General features: G+C 47.2%; 8 non-coding genes across 8 annotated transcripts; all 8 read right to left on the reverse strand.

Annotated features, from left to right (window-relative positions):
- Positions 1-886: 886 nt before the first annotated feature.
- Positions 887-959, reverse strand: Trnak-cuu (transfer RNA lysine (anticodon CUU)). Its single transcript has one exon. It is a non-coding gene; the product is annotated as a tRNA-Lys (tRNA).
- Positions 960-2398: 1439 nt separating this feature from the next.
- Positions 2399-2471, reverse strand: Trnak-cuu (transfer RNA lysine (anticodon CUU)). The gene has a single exon. It is a non-coding gene; the product is annotated as a tRNA-Lys (tRNA).
- Positions 2472-4463: 1992 nt separating this feature from the next.
- On the reverse strand, positions 4464-4536 carry Trnak-cuu (transfer RNA lysine (anticodon CUU)). The gene has a single exon. It is a non-coding gene; the product is annotated as a tRNA-Lys (tRNA).
- A 1448-nt stretch (positions 4537-5984) lies between these two features.
- Positions 5985-6057, reverse strand: Trnak-cuu (transfer RNA lysine (anticodon CUU)). The gene has a single exon. It is a non-coding gene; the product is annotated as a tRNA-Lys (tRNA).
- A 1445-nt stretch (positions 6058-7502) lies between these two features.
- Positions 7503-7575, reverse strand: Trnak-cuu (transfer RNA lysine (anticodon CUU)). Its single transcript has one exon. It is a non-coding gene; the product is annotated as a tRNA-Lys (tRNA).
- Positions 7576-9023: 1448 nt separating this feature from the next.
- On the reverse strand, positions 9024-9096 carry Trnak-cuu (transfer RNA lysine (anticodon CUU)). Its single transcript has one exon. It is a non-coding gene; the product is annotated as a tRNA-Lys (tRNA).
- A 1442-nt stretch (positions 9097-10538) lies between these two features.
- On the reverse strand, positions 10539-10611 carry Trnak-cuu (transfer RNA lysine (anticodon CUU)). The gene has a single exon. It is a non-coding gene; the product is annotated as a tRNA-Lys (tRNA).
- Positions 10612-12069: 1458 nt separating this feature from the next.
- Positions 12070-12142, reverse strand: Trnak-cuu (transfer RNA lysine (anticodon CUU)). The gene has a single exon. It is a non-coding gene; the product is annotated as a tRNA-Lys (tRNA).
- Between the last annotated feature and the right edge of the window lie 1675 nt (positions 12143-13817).

Below are 13817 nucleotides of genomic sequence, written 5' to 3' on the forward strand. Positions count from 1 at the left end.
TGACTCATCTCGAAACGCTCACACCCCTGATTATTTGTGTTTTCGTTCTACACAGCCGCTGCCCTTGCTCTTTCCCACCCATTCGTTACATTCAACCTCTTACGTGACCGACCAAATATAGACTGGGAAACAAGACCACACACTTCGTGCATACGGAATCGAAGGCAGGGCGTGCCTCGCCGCATTTGCCACGATGGCCATTTGCTACTTCTGCAGAAGCGGCGGCGGCGACGACGACGACGACGACGACGACCGCGAGAGGCTCTGACATATGTGAGAAATACATCTATAAAATGTAATTCAGACTGCCTCGTCCCACCTTATGCTGAACCGCTTTGGCAAAGGCTTTATCTGCGCCATTCGCCTTAATCACATCTGAGAGTAATTCTTAATAAAAGGCATGTCGCTAATTGTTCGTCATCACAGATACTGTTTGCTATACGGCCACGACGCGCAACTGATTTCCAAAATTCGACTTCTTCCTTTGAGGATGGAACTCACGACCCTTGGTTTACTAGTCCAGTGCTCTACCACTGAGTTAAAGAGGCGCGGCCTAGCGGTACCTTTGCGTACTTCGTCCTTACGGTCGTCTGGATCATCAGACTTCAGCTGACAACACTTCATATTACCGACTAATATTTGCAGCAATGGCGACCCATTATTGCTTGGCTACACATCTGACACGTAACCGATGTCCTCTCCAAACAACAACACTTGCATTTCAGAACATGTCTTTCACACATGTCTACAAAATCACCTTCACCTTCAAATACAGTTTCCTTGCGACTGACAGAGACGTAGGCAAAGTTTAAAGTTGCTATTTCCATTACATCACGTTAATCAGAAAAACGGTAATTTACATCTGCAGCGGAACAAAATTCCGTTTCGCCCAGCGTGGGGCTCGAACCCACGACCCTGAGATTAAGAGTCTCATGCTCTACCGACTGAGCTAGCCGGGCTGCTTCGGTGAATACTTGCCGGGCAGCACGTCACACAGTACTCGTTTGGGTTGGGTGGTCCCATACAGAATCTCTCCATGTTGCCTAATGTTTTCCTAACGTCACACTCGTCACGTACTTCACTTTTATTTCATAATCATTTCTGAGAGGTAAGGAATTGCATGACAACCTGCAGAGCTAGTGGCGTCAAAATTAACACTCATACTTGATGTGACTCAAAAGGCGAACGAGTTACTTTCCGACGTTGTTTTAGATGTGCAAGTGCCAGTGGAAACTCGCGGTGACGGCACTCTGCCGACCATTTCGCTAGTTAACACCGGTCTTGTAGTGTGTGTTTCAAGCTCAAGAGCATCTCCAAGCAGAAAATGATCAACAGCAACATTCAGACGGTTTCGTACTGCTCAAATGCTACATTAAAACGGTATTTTTCCTTTTCAGAACTGATAAAACAAGAGCGTGACAGCATTCGAACCTGTAATCTTCAGATCCGAAGTCCGACGCCTTATCTATTAGGCCACACAGTCACTGACGACCAAGTGCAACTTGTATATGACTCATCTCGAAACGCTCACACCCCTGATTATTTGTGTTTTCGTTCTACACAGCCGCTGCCCTTGCTCTTTCCCACCCATTCGTTACATTCAACCTCTTACGTGACCGACCAAATATAGACTGGGAAACAAGACCACACACTTCGTGCATACGGAATCGAAGGCAGGGCGTGCCTCGCCGCATTTGCCACGATGGCCATTTGCTACTTCTGCAGAAGCGGCGGCGGCGACGACGACGACGACGACGACGACGACCGCGAGAGGCTCTGACATATGTGAGAAATACATCTATAAAATGTAATTCAGACTGCCTCGTCCCACCTTATGCTGAACCGCTTTGGCAAAGGCTTTATCTGCGCCATTCGCCTTAATCACATCTGAGAGTAATTCTTAATAAAAGGAATGTCGCTAATTGTTCGTCATCACAGATACTGTTTGCTATACGGCCACGACGCGCAACTGATTTCCAAAATTCGACTTCTTCCTTTGAGGATGGAACTCACGACCCTTGGTTTACTAGTCCAGTGCTCTACCACTGAGTTAAAGAGGCGCGGCCTAGCGGTACCTTTGCGTACTTCGTCCTTACGGTCGTCTGGATCATCAGACTTCAGCTGACAACACTTCATATTACCGACTAATATTTGCAGCTATGGCGACCCATTACTGCTTGGCTACACATCTGACACGTAACCGATGTCCTCTCCAAACAACAACACTTGCATTTCAGAACATGTCTTTCACACATGTCTACAAAATCACCTTCACCTTCAAATACAGTTTCCTTGCGACTGACAGAGACGTAGGCAAAGTTTAAAGTTGCTATTTCCATTACATCACGTTAATCAGAAAAACGGTAATTTACATCTGCAGCGGAACAAAATTCCGTTTCGCCCAGCGTGGGGCTCGAACCCACGACCCTGAGATTAAGAGTCTCATGCTCTACCGACTGAGCTAGCCGCGCTGCTTCGGTGAATACTTGCCGGGCAGCACGTCACACAGTACTCGTTTGGGTTGGGTGGTCCCATACAGAAGCTCTCCATGTTGCCTAATGTTTTCCTAACGTCACACTCGTCACGTACTTCACTTTTATTTCATAATCATTTCTGAGAGGTAAGGAATTGCATGACAACCTGCAGAGCTAGTGGCGTCAAAATTAACACTCATACTTGATGTGACTCAAAAGGCGAACGAGTTACTTTCCGACGTTGTTTTAGATGTGCAAGTGCCAGTGGAAACTCGCGGTGACGGCACTCTGCCGACCATTTCGTTAGTTAACACCGGTCTTGTAGTGTGTGTTTCAAGCTCAAGAGCATCTCCAAGCAGAAAATGGTCAACAGCAACATTCAGACGGTTTCGTACTGCTCAAATGCTACATTAAAACGGTATGTTTCTTTTTCAGAACTGATAAAACACGAGCGTAACAGCATTCGAACCTGTAATCTTCAGATCCGAAGTCCGACGCCTTATCTATTAGGCCACACAGTCACTGACGACCAAGTGCAACTTGTATATGACTCATCTCGAAACGCTCACACCCCTGATTATTTGTGTTTTCGTTCTACACAGCCGCTGCCCTTGCTCTTTCCCACCCATTCGTTACATTCAACCTCTTACGTGACCGACCAAATATAGACTGGGAAACAAGACCACACACTTCGTGCATACGGAATCGAAGGCAGGGCGTGCCTCGCCGCATTTGCCACGATGGCCATTTGCTACTTCTGCAGAAGCGGCGGCGGCGGCGACGACGACGACGACGACGACGACGACGACCGCGAGAGGCTCTGACATATGTGAGAAATACATCTATAAAATGTAATTCAGACTGCCTCGTCCCACCTTATGCTGAACCGCTTTTTTTTTTTTTTTTTTTTTTTTTCCTTTATTGTGATTTTAATACCTGTGACAAACAGGTAGGCCGGCAGCGGACCAAGTATGCCGCTCTTCGGCCTCAGAGTATACACAGAACAGAGATGAGTGAGATATAAAAACAATCAAGACGGCGGGGTACAAACAGTAGACAAAACAGAGTTAAAACGGAGTCGGTCACGTGCGTAGCACAATGGATAAAAGCGGAGAAACACGGTGCACAAACGCAGATGGCAGATGGCCACACGTGAACCAGCGGAGCACAAACGACGAAACACAAACACACTGCAGGAGAGTCGAGGCACAAACACATGCGATGGTCTTCGGCGTAGGACGATGAAAGTAACTGATGGAAGACAGCAGAGTCGTGGCCTGCCAAGGGGAAAAGGTGTGGGGAAGAGGAGAGAGAGGGGGAGGGGAAGATGCCAGTGGAGGAGAGGGATGGAGGAGAAGGGGGAGGGTAGGGGGAGTGGAAGCCCAAGGAGAAAGGGGAGGGGAGGGAGGGAGAGAAGGGAGAGAAATGCTGAACCGCTTTGGCAAAGGCTTTATCTGCGCCATTCGCCTTAATCACATCTGAGAGTAATTCTTAATAAAAGGCATGTCGCTAATTGTTCGTCATCACAGATACTGTTTGCTATACGGCCACGACGCGCAACTGATTTCCAAAATTGGACTTCTTCCTTTGAGGATGGAACTCACGACATTTCGTTTGCTAGACCAGTGCTCTACCACTGAGCTAATGAGGCGCGGCCTAGCGGTACCTTTGCGTACTTCGTCCTTACGGTCGTCTGGATCATCAGACTTCAGCTGACAACACTTCATATTACCGACTAATATTTGCAGCTATGGCGACCCATTACTGCTTGGCTACACATCTGACACGTAACCGATGTCCTCTCCAAACAACAACACTTGCATTTCAGAACATGTCTTTCACACATGTCTACAAAATCACCTTCACCTTCAAATACAGTTTCCTTGCGACTGACAGAGACGTAGGCAAAGTTTAAAGTTGCTATTTCCATTACATCACGTTAATCAGAAAAACGGTAATTTACATCTGCAGCGGAACAAAATTCCGTTTCGCCCAGCGTGGGGCTCGAACCCACGACCCTGAGATTAAGAGTCTCATGCTCTACCGACGGAGCTAGCCGGGCTGCTTCGGTGAATACTTGTCGGGCAGCACGTCACACAGTACTCGTTTGGGTTGGGTGGTCCCATACAGAAGCTCTCCATGTTGCCTAATGTTTTCCTAACGTCACACTCGTCACGTACTTCACTTTTATTTCATAATCATTTCTGAGAGGTAAGGAATTGCATGACAACCTGCAGAGCTAGTGGCGTCAAAATTAACACTCATACTTGATGTGACTCAAAAGGCGAACGAGTTACTTTCCGACGTTGTTTTAGATGTGCAAGTGCCAGTGGAAACTCGCGGTGACGGCACTCTGCCGACCATTTCGCTAGTTAACACCGGTCTTGTAGTGTGTGTTTCAAGCTCAAGAGCATCTCCAAGCAGAAAATGGTCAACAGCAACATTCAGACGGTTTCGTACTGCTCAAATGCTACATTAAAACGGTATGTTTCTTTTTCAGAACTGATAAAACACGAGCGTAACAGCATTCGAACCTGTAATCTTCAGATCCGAAGTCCGACGCCTTATCTATTAGGCCACACAGTCACTGACGACCAAGTGCAACTTGTATATGACTCATCTCGAAACGCTCACACCCCTGATTATTTGTGTTTTCGTTCTACACAGCCGCTGCCCTTGCTCTTTCCCACCCATTCGTTACATTCAACCTCTTACGTGACCGACCAAATATAGACTGGGAAACAAGACCACACACTTCGTGCATACGGAATCGAAGGCAGGGCGTGCCTCGCCGCATTTGCCACGATGGCCATTTGCTACTTCTGCAGAAGCGGCGGCGGCGGCGGCGACGACGACGACGACGACGACGACGACGACCGCGAGAGGCTCTGACATATGTGAGAAATACATCTATAAAATGTAATTCAGACTGCCTCGACCCACCTTATGCTGAACCGCTTTGGCAAAGGCTTTATCTGCGCCATTCGCCTTAATCACATCTGAGAGTAATTCTTAATAAAAGGCATGTCGCTAATTGTTCGTCATCACAGATACTGTTTGCTATACGGCCACGACGCGCAACTGATTTCCAAAATTCGATTTCTTCCTTTGAGGATGGAACTCACGACCCTTGGTTTATTAGTCCAGTGCTCTACCACTAAGCTAAAGAGGCGCGGCCTAGCGATACCTTTGCGTACTTCGTCCTTACGGTCGTCTGGATCATCAGACTTCAGCTGACAACACTTCATATTACCGACTAATATTTGCTGCTATGGCGACCCATTACTGCTTGGCTACACATCTGACACGTAACCGATGTCCTCTCCAAACAACAACACTTGCATTTCAGAACATGTCTTTCACACATGTCTACAAAATCACCTTCACCTTCAAATACAGTTTCCTTGCGACTGACAGAGACGTAGGCAAAGTTTAAAGTTGCTATTTCCATTACATCACGTTAATCAGAAAAACGGTAATTTACATCTGCAGCGGAACAAAATTCCGTTTCGCATAGCGTGGGGCTCCAACCCACGACCCTGAGATTAAGAGTCTCATGCTCTACCGACGGAGCTAGCCGGGCTGCTTCGGTGAATACCTGCCGGGCAGCACGTCACACAGTACTCGTTTGGGTTGGGTGGTCCCATACAGAATCTCTCCATGTTGCCTAATGTTTTCCTAACGTCACACTCGTCACGTACTTCACTTTTATTTCATAATCATTTCTGAGAGGTAAGGAATTGCATGACAACCTGCAGAGCTAGTGGCGTCAAAATAACCACTCATACTTGATGTGACTCAAAAGGCGAACGAGTTACTTTCCAACGTTGTTTTAGATGTGCAAGTGCCAGTGGAAACTCGCGGTGACGGCACTCTGCCGACCATTTCGCTAGTTAACACCGGTCTTGTAGTGTGTGTTTCAAGCTCAAGAGCATCTCCAAGCAGAAAATGGTCAACAGCAACATTCAGACGGTTTCGTACTGCTCAAATGCTACATTAAAACGGTATTTTTCCTTTTCAGAACTGATAAAACACGAGCGTGACAGCATTCGAACCTGTAATCTTCCGATCCGAAGTCCGACGCCTTATCTATTAGGCCACACAGTCACTGACGACCAAGTGCAACTTGTATATGACTCATCTCGAAACGCTCACACCCCTGATTATTTGTGTTTTCGTTCTACACAGCCGCTGCCCTTGCTCTTTCCCACCCATTCGTTACATTCAACCTCTTACGTGACCGACCAAATATAGACTGGGAAACAAGACCACACACTTCGTGCATACGGAATCGAAGGCAGGGCGTGCCTCGCCGCATTTGCCACGATGGCCATTTGCTACTTCTGCAGAAGCGGCGGCGGCGGCGGCGACGACGACGACGACGACGACGACGACCGCGAGAGGCTCTGACATATGTGAGAAATACATCTATAAAATGTAATTCAGACTGCCTCGTCCCACCTTATGCTGAACCGCTTTGGCAAAGGCTTTATCTGCGCCATTCGCCTTAATCACTTCTGAGAGTAATTCTTAATAAAAGGCATGTCGCTAATTGTTCGTCATCACAGATACTGTTTGCTATACGGCCACGACGCGCAACTGATTTCCAAAATTCGACTTCTTCCTTTGTGGATGGAACTCACGACCCTTGGTTTACTAGTCCAGTGCTCTACCACTGAGTTAAAGAGGCGCGGCCTAGCGGTACCTTTGCGTACTTCGTCCTTACGGTCGTCTGGATCATCAGACTTCAGCTGACAACACTTCATATTACCGACTAATATTTGCAGCTATGGCGACCCATTACTGCTTGGCTACACATCTGACACGTAACCGATGTCCTCTCCAAACAACAACACTTGCATTTCAGAACATGTCTTTCACACATGTCTACAAAATCACCTTCACCTTCAAATACAGTTTCCTTGCGACTGACAGAGACGTAGGCAAAGTTTAAAGTTGCTATTTCCATTACATCACGTTAATCAGAAAAACGGTAATTTACATCTGCAGCGGAACAAAATTCCGTTTCGCCCAGCGTGGGGCTCGAACCCACGACCCTGAGATTAAGAGTCTCATGCTCTACCGACGGAGCTAGCCGGGCTGCTTCGGTGAATACTTGTCGGGCAGCACGTCACACAGTACTCGTTTGGGTTGGGTGGTCCCATACAGAAGCTCTCCATGTTGCCTAATGTTTTCCTAACGTCACACTCGTCACGTACTTCACTTTTATTTCATAATCATTTCTGAGAGGTAAGGAATTGCATGACAACCTGCAGAGCTAGTGGCGTCAAAATTAACACTCATACTTGATGTGACTCAAAAGGCGAACGAGTTACTTTCCGACGTTGTTTTAGATGTGCAAGTGCCAGTGGAAACTCGCGGTGACGGCACTCTGCCGACCATTTCGCTAGTTAACACCGGTCTTGTAGTGTGTGTTTCAAGCTCAAGAGCATCTCCAAGCAGAAAATGGTCAACAGCAACATTCAGACGGTTTCGTACTGCTCAAATGCTACATTAAAACGGTATGTTTCTTTTTCAGAACTGATAAAACACGAGCGTAACAGCATTCGAACCTGTAATCTTCAGATCCGAAGTCCGACGCCTTATCTATTAGGCCACACAGTCACTGACGACCAAGTGCAACTTGTATATGACTCATCTCGAAACGCTCACACCCCTGATTATTTGTGTTTTCGTTCTACACAGCCGCTGCCCTTGCTCTTTCCCACCCATTCGTTACATTCAACCTCTTACGTGACCGACCAAATATAGACTGGGAAACAAGACCACACACTTCGTGCATACGGAATCGAAGGCAGGGCGTGCCTCGCCGCATTTGCCACGATGGCCATTTGCTACTTCTGCAGAAGCGGCGGCGGCGGCGGCGACGACGACGACGACGACGACGACGACGACCGCGAGAGGCTCTGACATATGTGAGAAATACATCTATAAAATGTAATTCAGACTGCCTCGACCCACCTTATGCTGAACCGCTTTGGCAAAGGCTTTATCTGCGCCATTCGCCTTAATCACATCTGAGAGTAATTCTTAATAAAAGGCATGTCGCTAATTGTTCGTCATCACAGATACTGTTTGCTATACGGCCACGACGCGCAACTGATTTCCAAAATTCGATTTCTTCCTTTGAGGATGGAACTCACGACCCTTGGTTTATTAGTCCAGTGCTCTACCACTAAGCTAAAGAGGCGCGGCCTAGCGATACCTTTGCGTACTTCGTCCTTACGGTCGTCTGGATCATCAGACTTCAGCTGACAACACTTCATATTACCGACTAATATTTGCTGCTATGGCGACCCATTACTGCTTGGCTACACATCTGACACGTAACCGATGTCCTCTCCAAACAACAACACTTGCATTTCAGAACATGTCTTTCACACATGTCTACAAAATCACCTTCACCTTCAAATACAGTTTCCTTGCGACTGACAGAGACGTAGGCAAAGTTTAAAGTTGCTATTTCCATTACATCACGTTAATCAGAAAAACGGTAATTTACATCTGCAGCGGAACAAAATTCCGTTTCGCATAGCGTGGGGCTCCAACCCACGACCCTGAGATTAAGAGTCTCATGCTCTACCGACGGAGCTAGCCGGGCTGCTTCGGTGAATACTTGCCGGGCAGCACGTCACACAGTACTCGTTTGGGTTGGGTGGTCCCATACAGAATCTCTCCATGTTGCCTAATGTTTTCCTAACGTCACACTCGTCACGTACTTCACTTTTATTTCATAATCATTTCTGAGAGGTAAGGAATTGCATGACAACCTGCAGAGCTAGTGGCGTCAAAATAACCACTCATACTTGATGTGACTCAAAAGGCGAACGAGTTACTTTCCAACGTTGTTTTAGATGTGCAAGTGCCAGTGGAAACTCGCGGTGACGGCACTCTGCCGACCATTTCGCTAGTTAACACCGGTCTTGTAGTGTGTGTTTCAAGCTCAAGAGCATCTCCAAGCAGAAAATGGTCAACAGCAACATTCAGACGGTTTCGTACTGCTCAAATGCTACATTAAAACGGTATTTTTCCTTTTCAGAACTGATAAAACACGAGCGTGACAGCATTCGAACCTGTAATCTTCCGATCCGAAGTCCGACGCCTTATCTATTAGGCCACACAGTCACTGACGACCAAGTGCAACTTGTATATGACTCATCTCGAAACGCTCACACCCCTGATTATTTGTGTTTTCGTTCTACACAGCCGCTGCCCTTGCTCTTTCCCACCCATTCGTTACATTCAACCTCTTACGTGACCGACCAAATATAGACTGGAAAACAAGACCACACACTTCGTGCATACGGAATCGAAGGCAGGGCGTGCCTCGCCGCATTTGCCACGATGGCCATTTGCTACTTCTGCAGAAGCGGCGGCGGCGGCGGCGACGACGACGACGACGACGACGACCGCGAGAGGCTCTGACATATGTGAGAAATACATCTATAAAATGTAATTCAGACTGCCTCGTCCCACCTTATGCTGAACCGCTTTGGCAAAGGCTTTATCTGCGCCATTCGCCTTAATCACATCTGAGAGTAATTCTTAATAAAAGGCATGTCGCTAATTGTTCGTCATCACAGATACTGTTTGCTATACGGCCACGACGCGCAACTGATTTCCAAAATTCGACTTCTTCCTTTGAGGATGGAACTCACGACATTTCGTTTGCTAGACCAGTGCTCTACCACTGAGCTAATGAGGCGCGGCCTAGCGGTACCTTTGCGTACTTCGTCCTTACGGTCGTCTGGATCATCAGACTTCAGCTGACAACACTTCATATTACCGACTAATATTTGCAGCTATGGCGACCCATTACTGCTTGGCTACACATCTGACACGTAACCGATGTCCTCTCCAAACAACAACACTTGCATTTCAGAACATGTCTTTCACACATGTCTACAAAATCACCTTCACCTTCAAATACAGTTTCCTTGCGACTGACAGAGACGTAGGCAAAGTTTAAAGTTGCTATTTCCATTACATCACGTTAATCAGAAAAACGGTAATTTACATCTGCAGCGGAACAAAATTCCGTTTCGCCCAGCGTGGGGCTCGAACCCACGACCCTGAGATTAAGAGTCTCATGCTCTACCGACTGAGCTAGCCGGGCTGCTTCGGTGAATACTTCCCGGGCAGCACGTCACACAGTACTCGTTTGGGTTGGGTGGTCCCATACAGAATCTCTCCATGTTGCCTAATGTTTTTCTAACGACACACTCGGTACGTACTTCACTTTTATTTCATAATCATTTCTGAGAGGTAAGGAATTGCATGACAACCTGCAGAGCTAGTGGCGTCAAAATTAACACTCATACTTGATGTGACTCAAAAGGCGAACGAGTTACTTTCCGACGTTGTTTTAGATGTGCAAGTGCCAGTGGAAACTCGCGGTGACGGCACTCTGCCGACCATTTCGCTAGTTAACACCGGTCTTGTAGTGTGTGTTTCAAGCTCAAGAGCATCTCCAAGCAGAAAATGGTCAACAGCAACATTCAGACGGTTTCGTACTGCTCAAATGCTACATTAAAACGGTATGTTTCTTTTTCAGAACTGATAAAACACGAGCGTGACAGCATTCGAACCTGTAATCTTCAGATCCGAAGTCCGACGCCTTATCTATTATGCCACACAGTCACTGACCCAAGTGCAACTTGTATATGACTCATCTCGAAACGCTCACACCCCTGATATCTTGTGTTTTCCTTCTACACAGCCGCTGCCCTTGCTCTTTCCCACCCATTCGTTACATTCAACCTCTTACGTGACCGACCAAATATAGACTGGAAAACAAGACCACACACTTCGTGCATACGGAATTCGAAGGCAGGGCGTGCCTCGCCGCATTTGCCACGATGGCCATTTGCTACTTCTGCAGAAGCGGCGGCGGCGGCGACGACGACGACGACGACGACGACGACGACGACGACGACGACGACCGCGACAGGCTCTGACATATGTGAGAAATACATCTATAAAATGTAATTCAGACTGCCTCGTCCCACCTTATGCTGAACCGCTTTGGCAAAGGCTTTATCTGCGCCATTCGCCTTAATCACTTCTGAGAGTAATTCTTAATAAAGGCATATCGCTAATTGTTCGTCATCACAGATACTGTTTGCTATACGGCCACGACGCGCAACTGATTTCCAAAATTCGACTTCTTCGTTTGTTGATGGAACTCACGACCCTTGGTTTACTGGTCCAGTGCTCTACCACTGAGCTAAAGAGGCGCGGCCTAGCGGTACCTTTGCGTACTTCGTCCTTACGGTCGTCTGGATCATCAGACTTCAGCTGACAACACTTCATATTACCGACTAATATTTGCAGCTATGGCGACCCATTACTGCTTGGCTACACATCTGACACGTAACCGATGTCCTCTCCAAACAACAACACTTGCATTTCAGAACATGTCTTTCACACATGTCTACAAAATCACCTTCACCTTCAAATACAGTTTCCTTGCGACTGACAGAGACGTAGGCAAAGTTTAAAGTTGCTATTTCCATTACATCACGTTAATCAGAAAAACGGTAATTTACATCTGCAGCGGAACAAAATTCCGTTTCGGCCAGCGTGGGGCTCGAACCCACGACCCTGAGATTAAGAGTCTCATGCTCTACCGACTGAGCTAGCCGGGCTGCTTCGGTGAATACTTCCCGGGCAGCACGTCACACAGTACTCGTTTGGGTTGGGTGGTCCCATACAGAATCTCTCCATGTTGCCTAATGTTTTTCTAACGTCACACTCGGTACGTACTTCACTTTTATTTCATAATCATTTCTGAGAGGTAAGGAATTGCATGACAACCTGCAGAGCTAGTGGCGTCAAAATTAACACTCATACTTGATGTGACTCAAAAGGCGAACGAGTTACTTTCCGACGTTGTTTTAGATGTGCAAGTGCCAGTGGAAACTCGCGGTGACGGCACTCTGCCGACCATTTCGCTAGTTAACACCGGTCTTGTAGTGTGTGTTTCAAGCTCAAGAGCATCTCCAAGCAGAAAATGGTCAACAGCAACATTCAGACGGTTTCGTACTGCTCAAATGCTACATTAAAACGGTATGTTTCTTTTTCAGAACTGATAAAACACGAGCGTGACAGCATTCGAACCTGTAATCTTCAGATCCGAAGTCCGACGCCTTATCTATTATGCCACACAGTCACTGACCCAAGTGCAACTTGTATATGACTCATCTCGAAACGCTCACACCCCTGATAATTTGTGTTTTCCTTCTACACAGCCGCTGCCCTTGCTCTTTCCCACCCATTCGTTACATTTAACCTCTTACGTGACCGACCAAATATAGACTGGGAAACAAGACCACACACTTTGTGCATACGGAATCGAAGGCAGGGCGTGCCTCGCCGCATTTGCCACGATGGCCATTTGCTACTTCTGCAGATGCGGCGGCAGCGGCGACGACGACGACGACGACGACGACGACGACGACGACGACGACCGCGAGAGGCTCTGACATATGTGAGAAATACATCTATAAAATGTAATTCAGACTGCCTCGTCCCAACTTATGCTGAACCGCTTTGGCAAAGGCTTTATCTGCGCCATTCGCCTTAATCACATCTGAGAGTAATTCTTAATAAAAGGCATGTCGCTAATTGTTCGTCATCACAGATACTGTTTGCTATACGGCCACGACGCGCAACTGATTTCCAAAATTCGACTTCTTCCTTTGAGGATGGAACTCACGACCCTTCGTTTACTAGTCCAGTGCTCTACCACTGAGCTAAAGAGGCGCGGCCTAGCGGTACCTTTGCGTACTTCGTCCTTACGGTCGTCTGGATCATCAGACTTCAGCTGACAACACTTCATATTACCGACTAATATTTGCAGCTATGGCGACCCATTACTGCTTGGCTACACATCTGACACGTAACCGATGTCCTCTCCAAACAACAACACTTGCATTTCAGAACATGTCTTTCACACATGTCTACAAAATCTCCTTCACCTTCAAATACAGTTTCCTTGCGACTGACAGAGACGTAGGCAAAGTTTAAAGTTGCTATTTCCATTACATCACGTTAATCAGAAAGACGGTAATTTACATCTGCAGCGGAACAAGATTCCGTTCCGCCCAGCGTGGGGCTCGAACCACCGACCCTGACATTAGGAGTCTCATGCTCTACCGACTCAGCTAGCCGGGCTGCTTTGGTGAATACTTGCCGGGCAGCACGTCACACAGTACTCCTTTGGGTTGGGTGGTCCCATACAGAATCTCTCCATGCTGCCTAATGTTTTCCTAACGTCACACTCGTCACGTACTTCACTTTTATTTCATAATCATTTCTGAG

The sequence above is a fragment of the Schistocerca gregaria genome, chromosome 8 (assembly GCF_023897955.1).
Source record: "Schistocerca gregaria isolate iqSchGreg1 chromosome 8, iqSchGreg1.2, whole genome shotgun sequence".
In the NCBI taxonomy this organism is placed as follows: domain Eukaryota; kingdom Metazoa; phylum Arthropoda; class Insecta; order Orthoptera; family Acrididae; genus Schistocerca; species Schistocerca gregaria.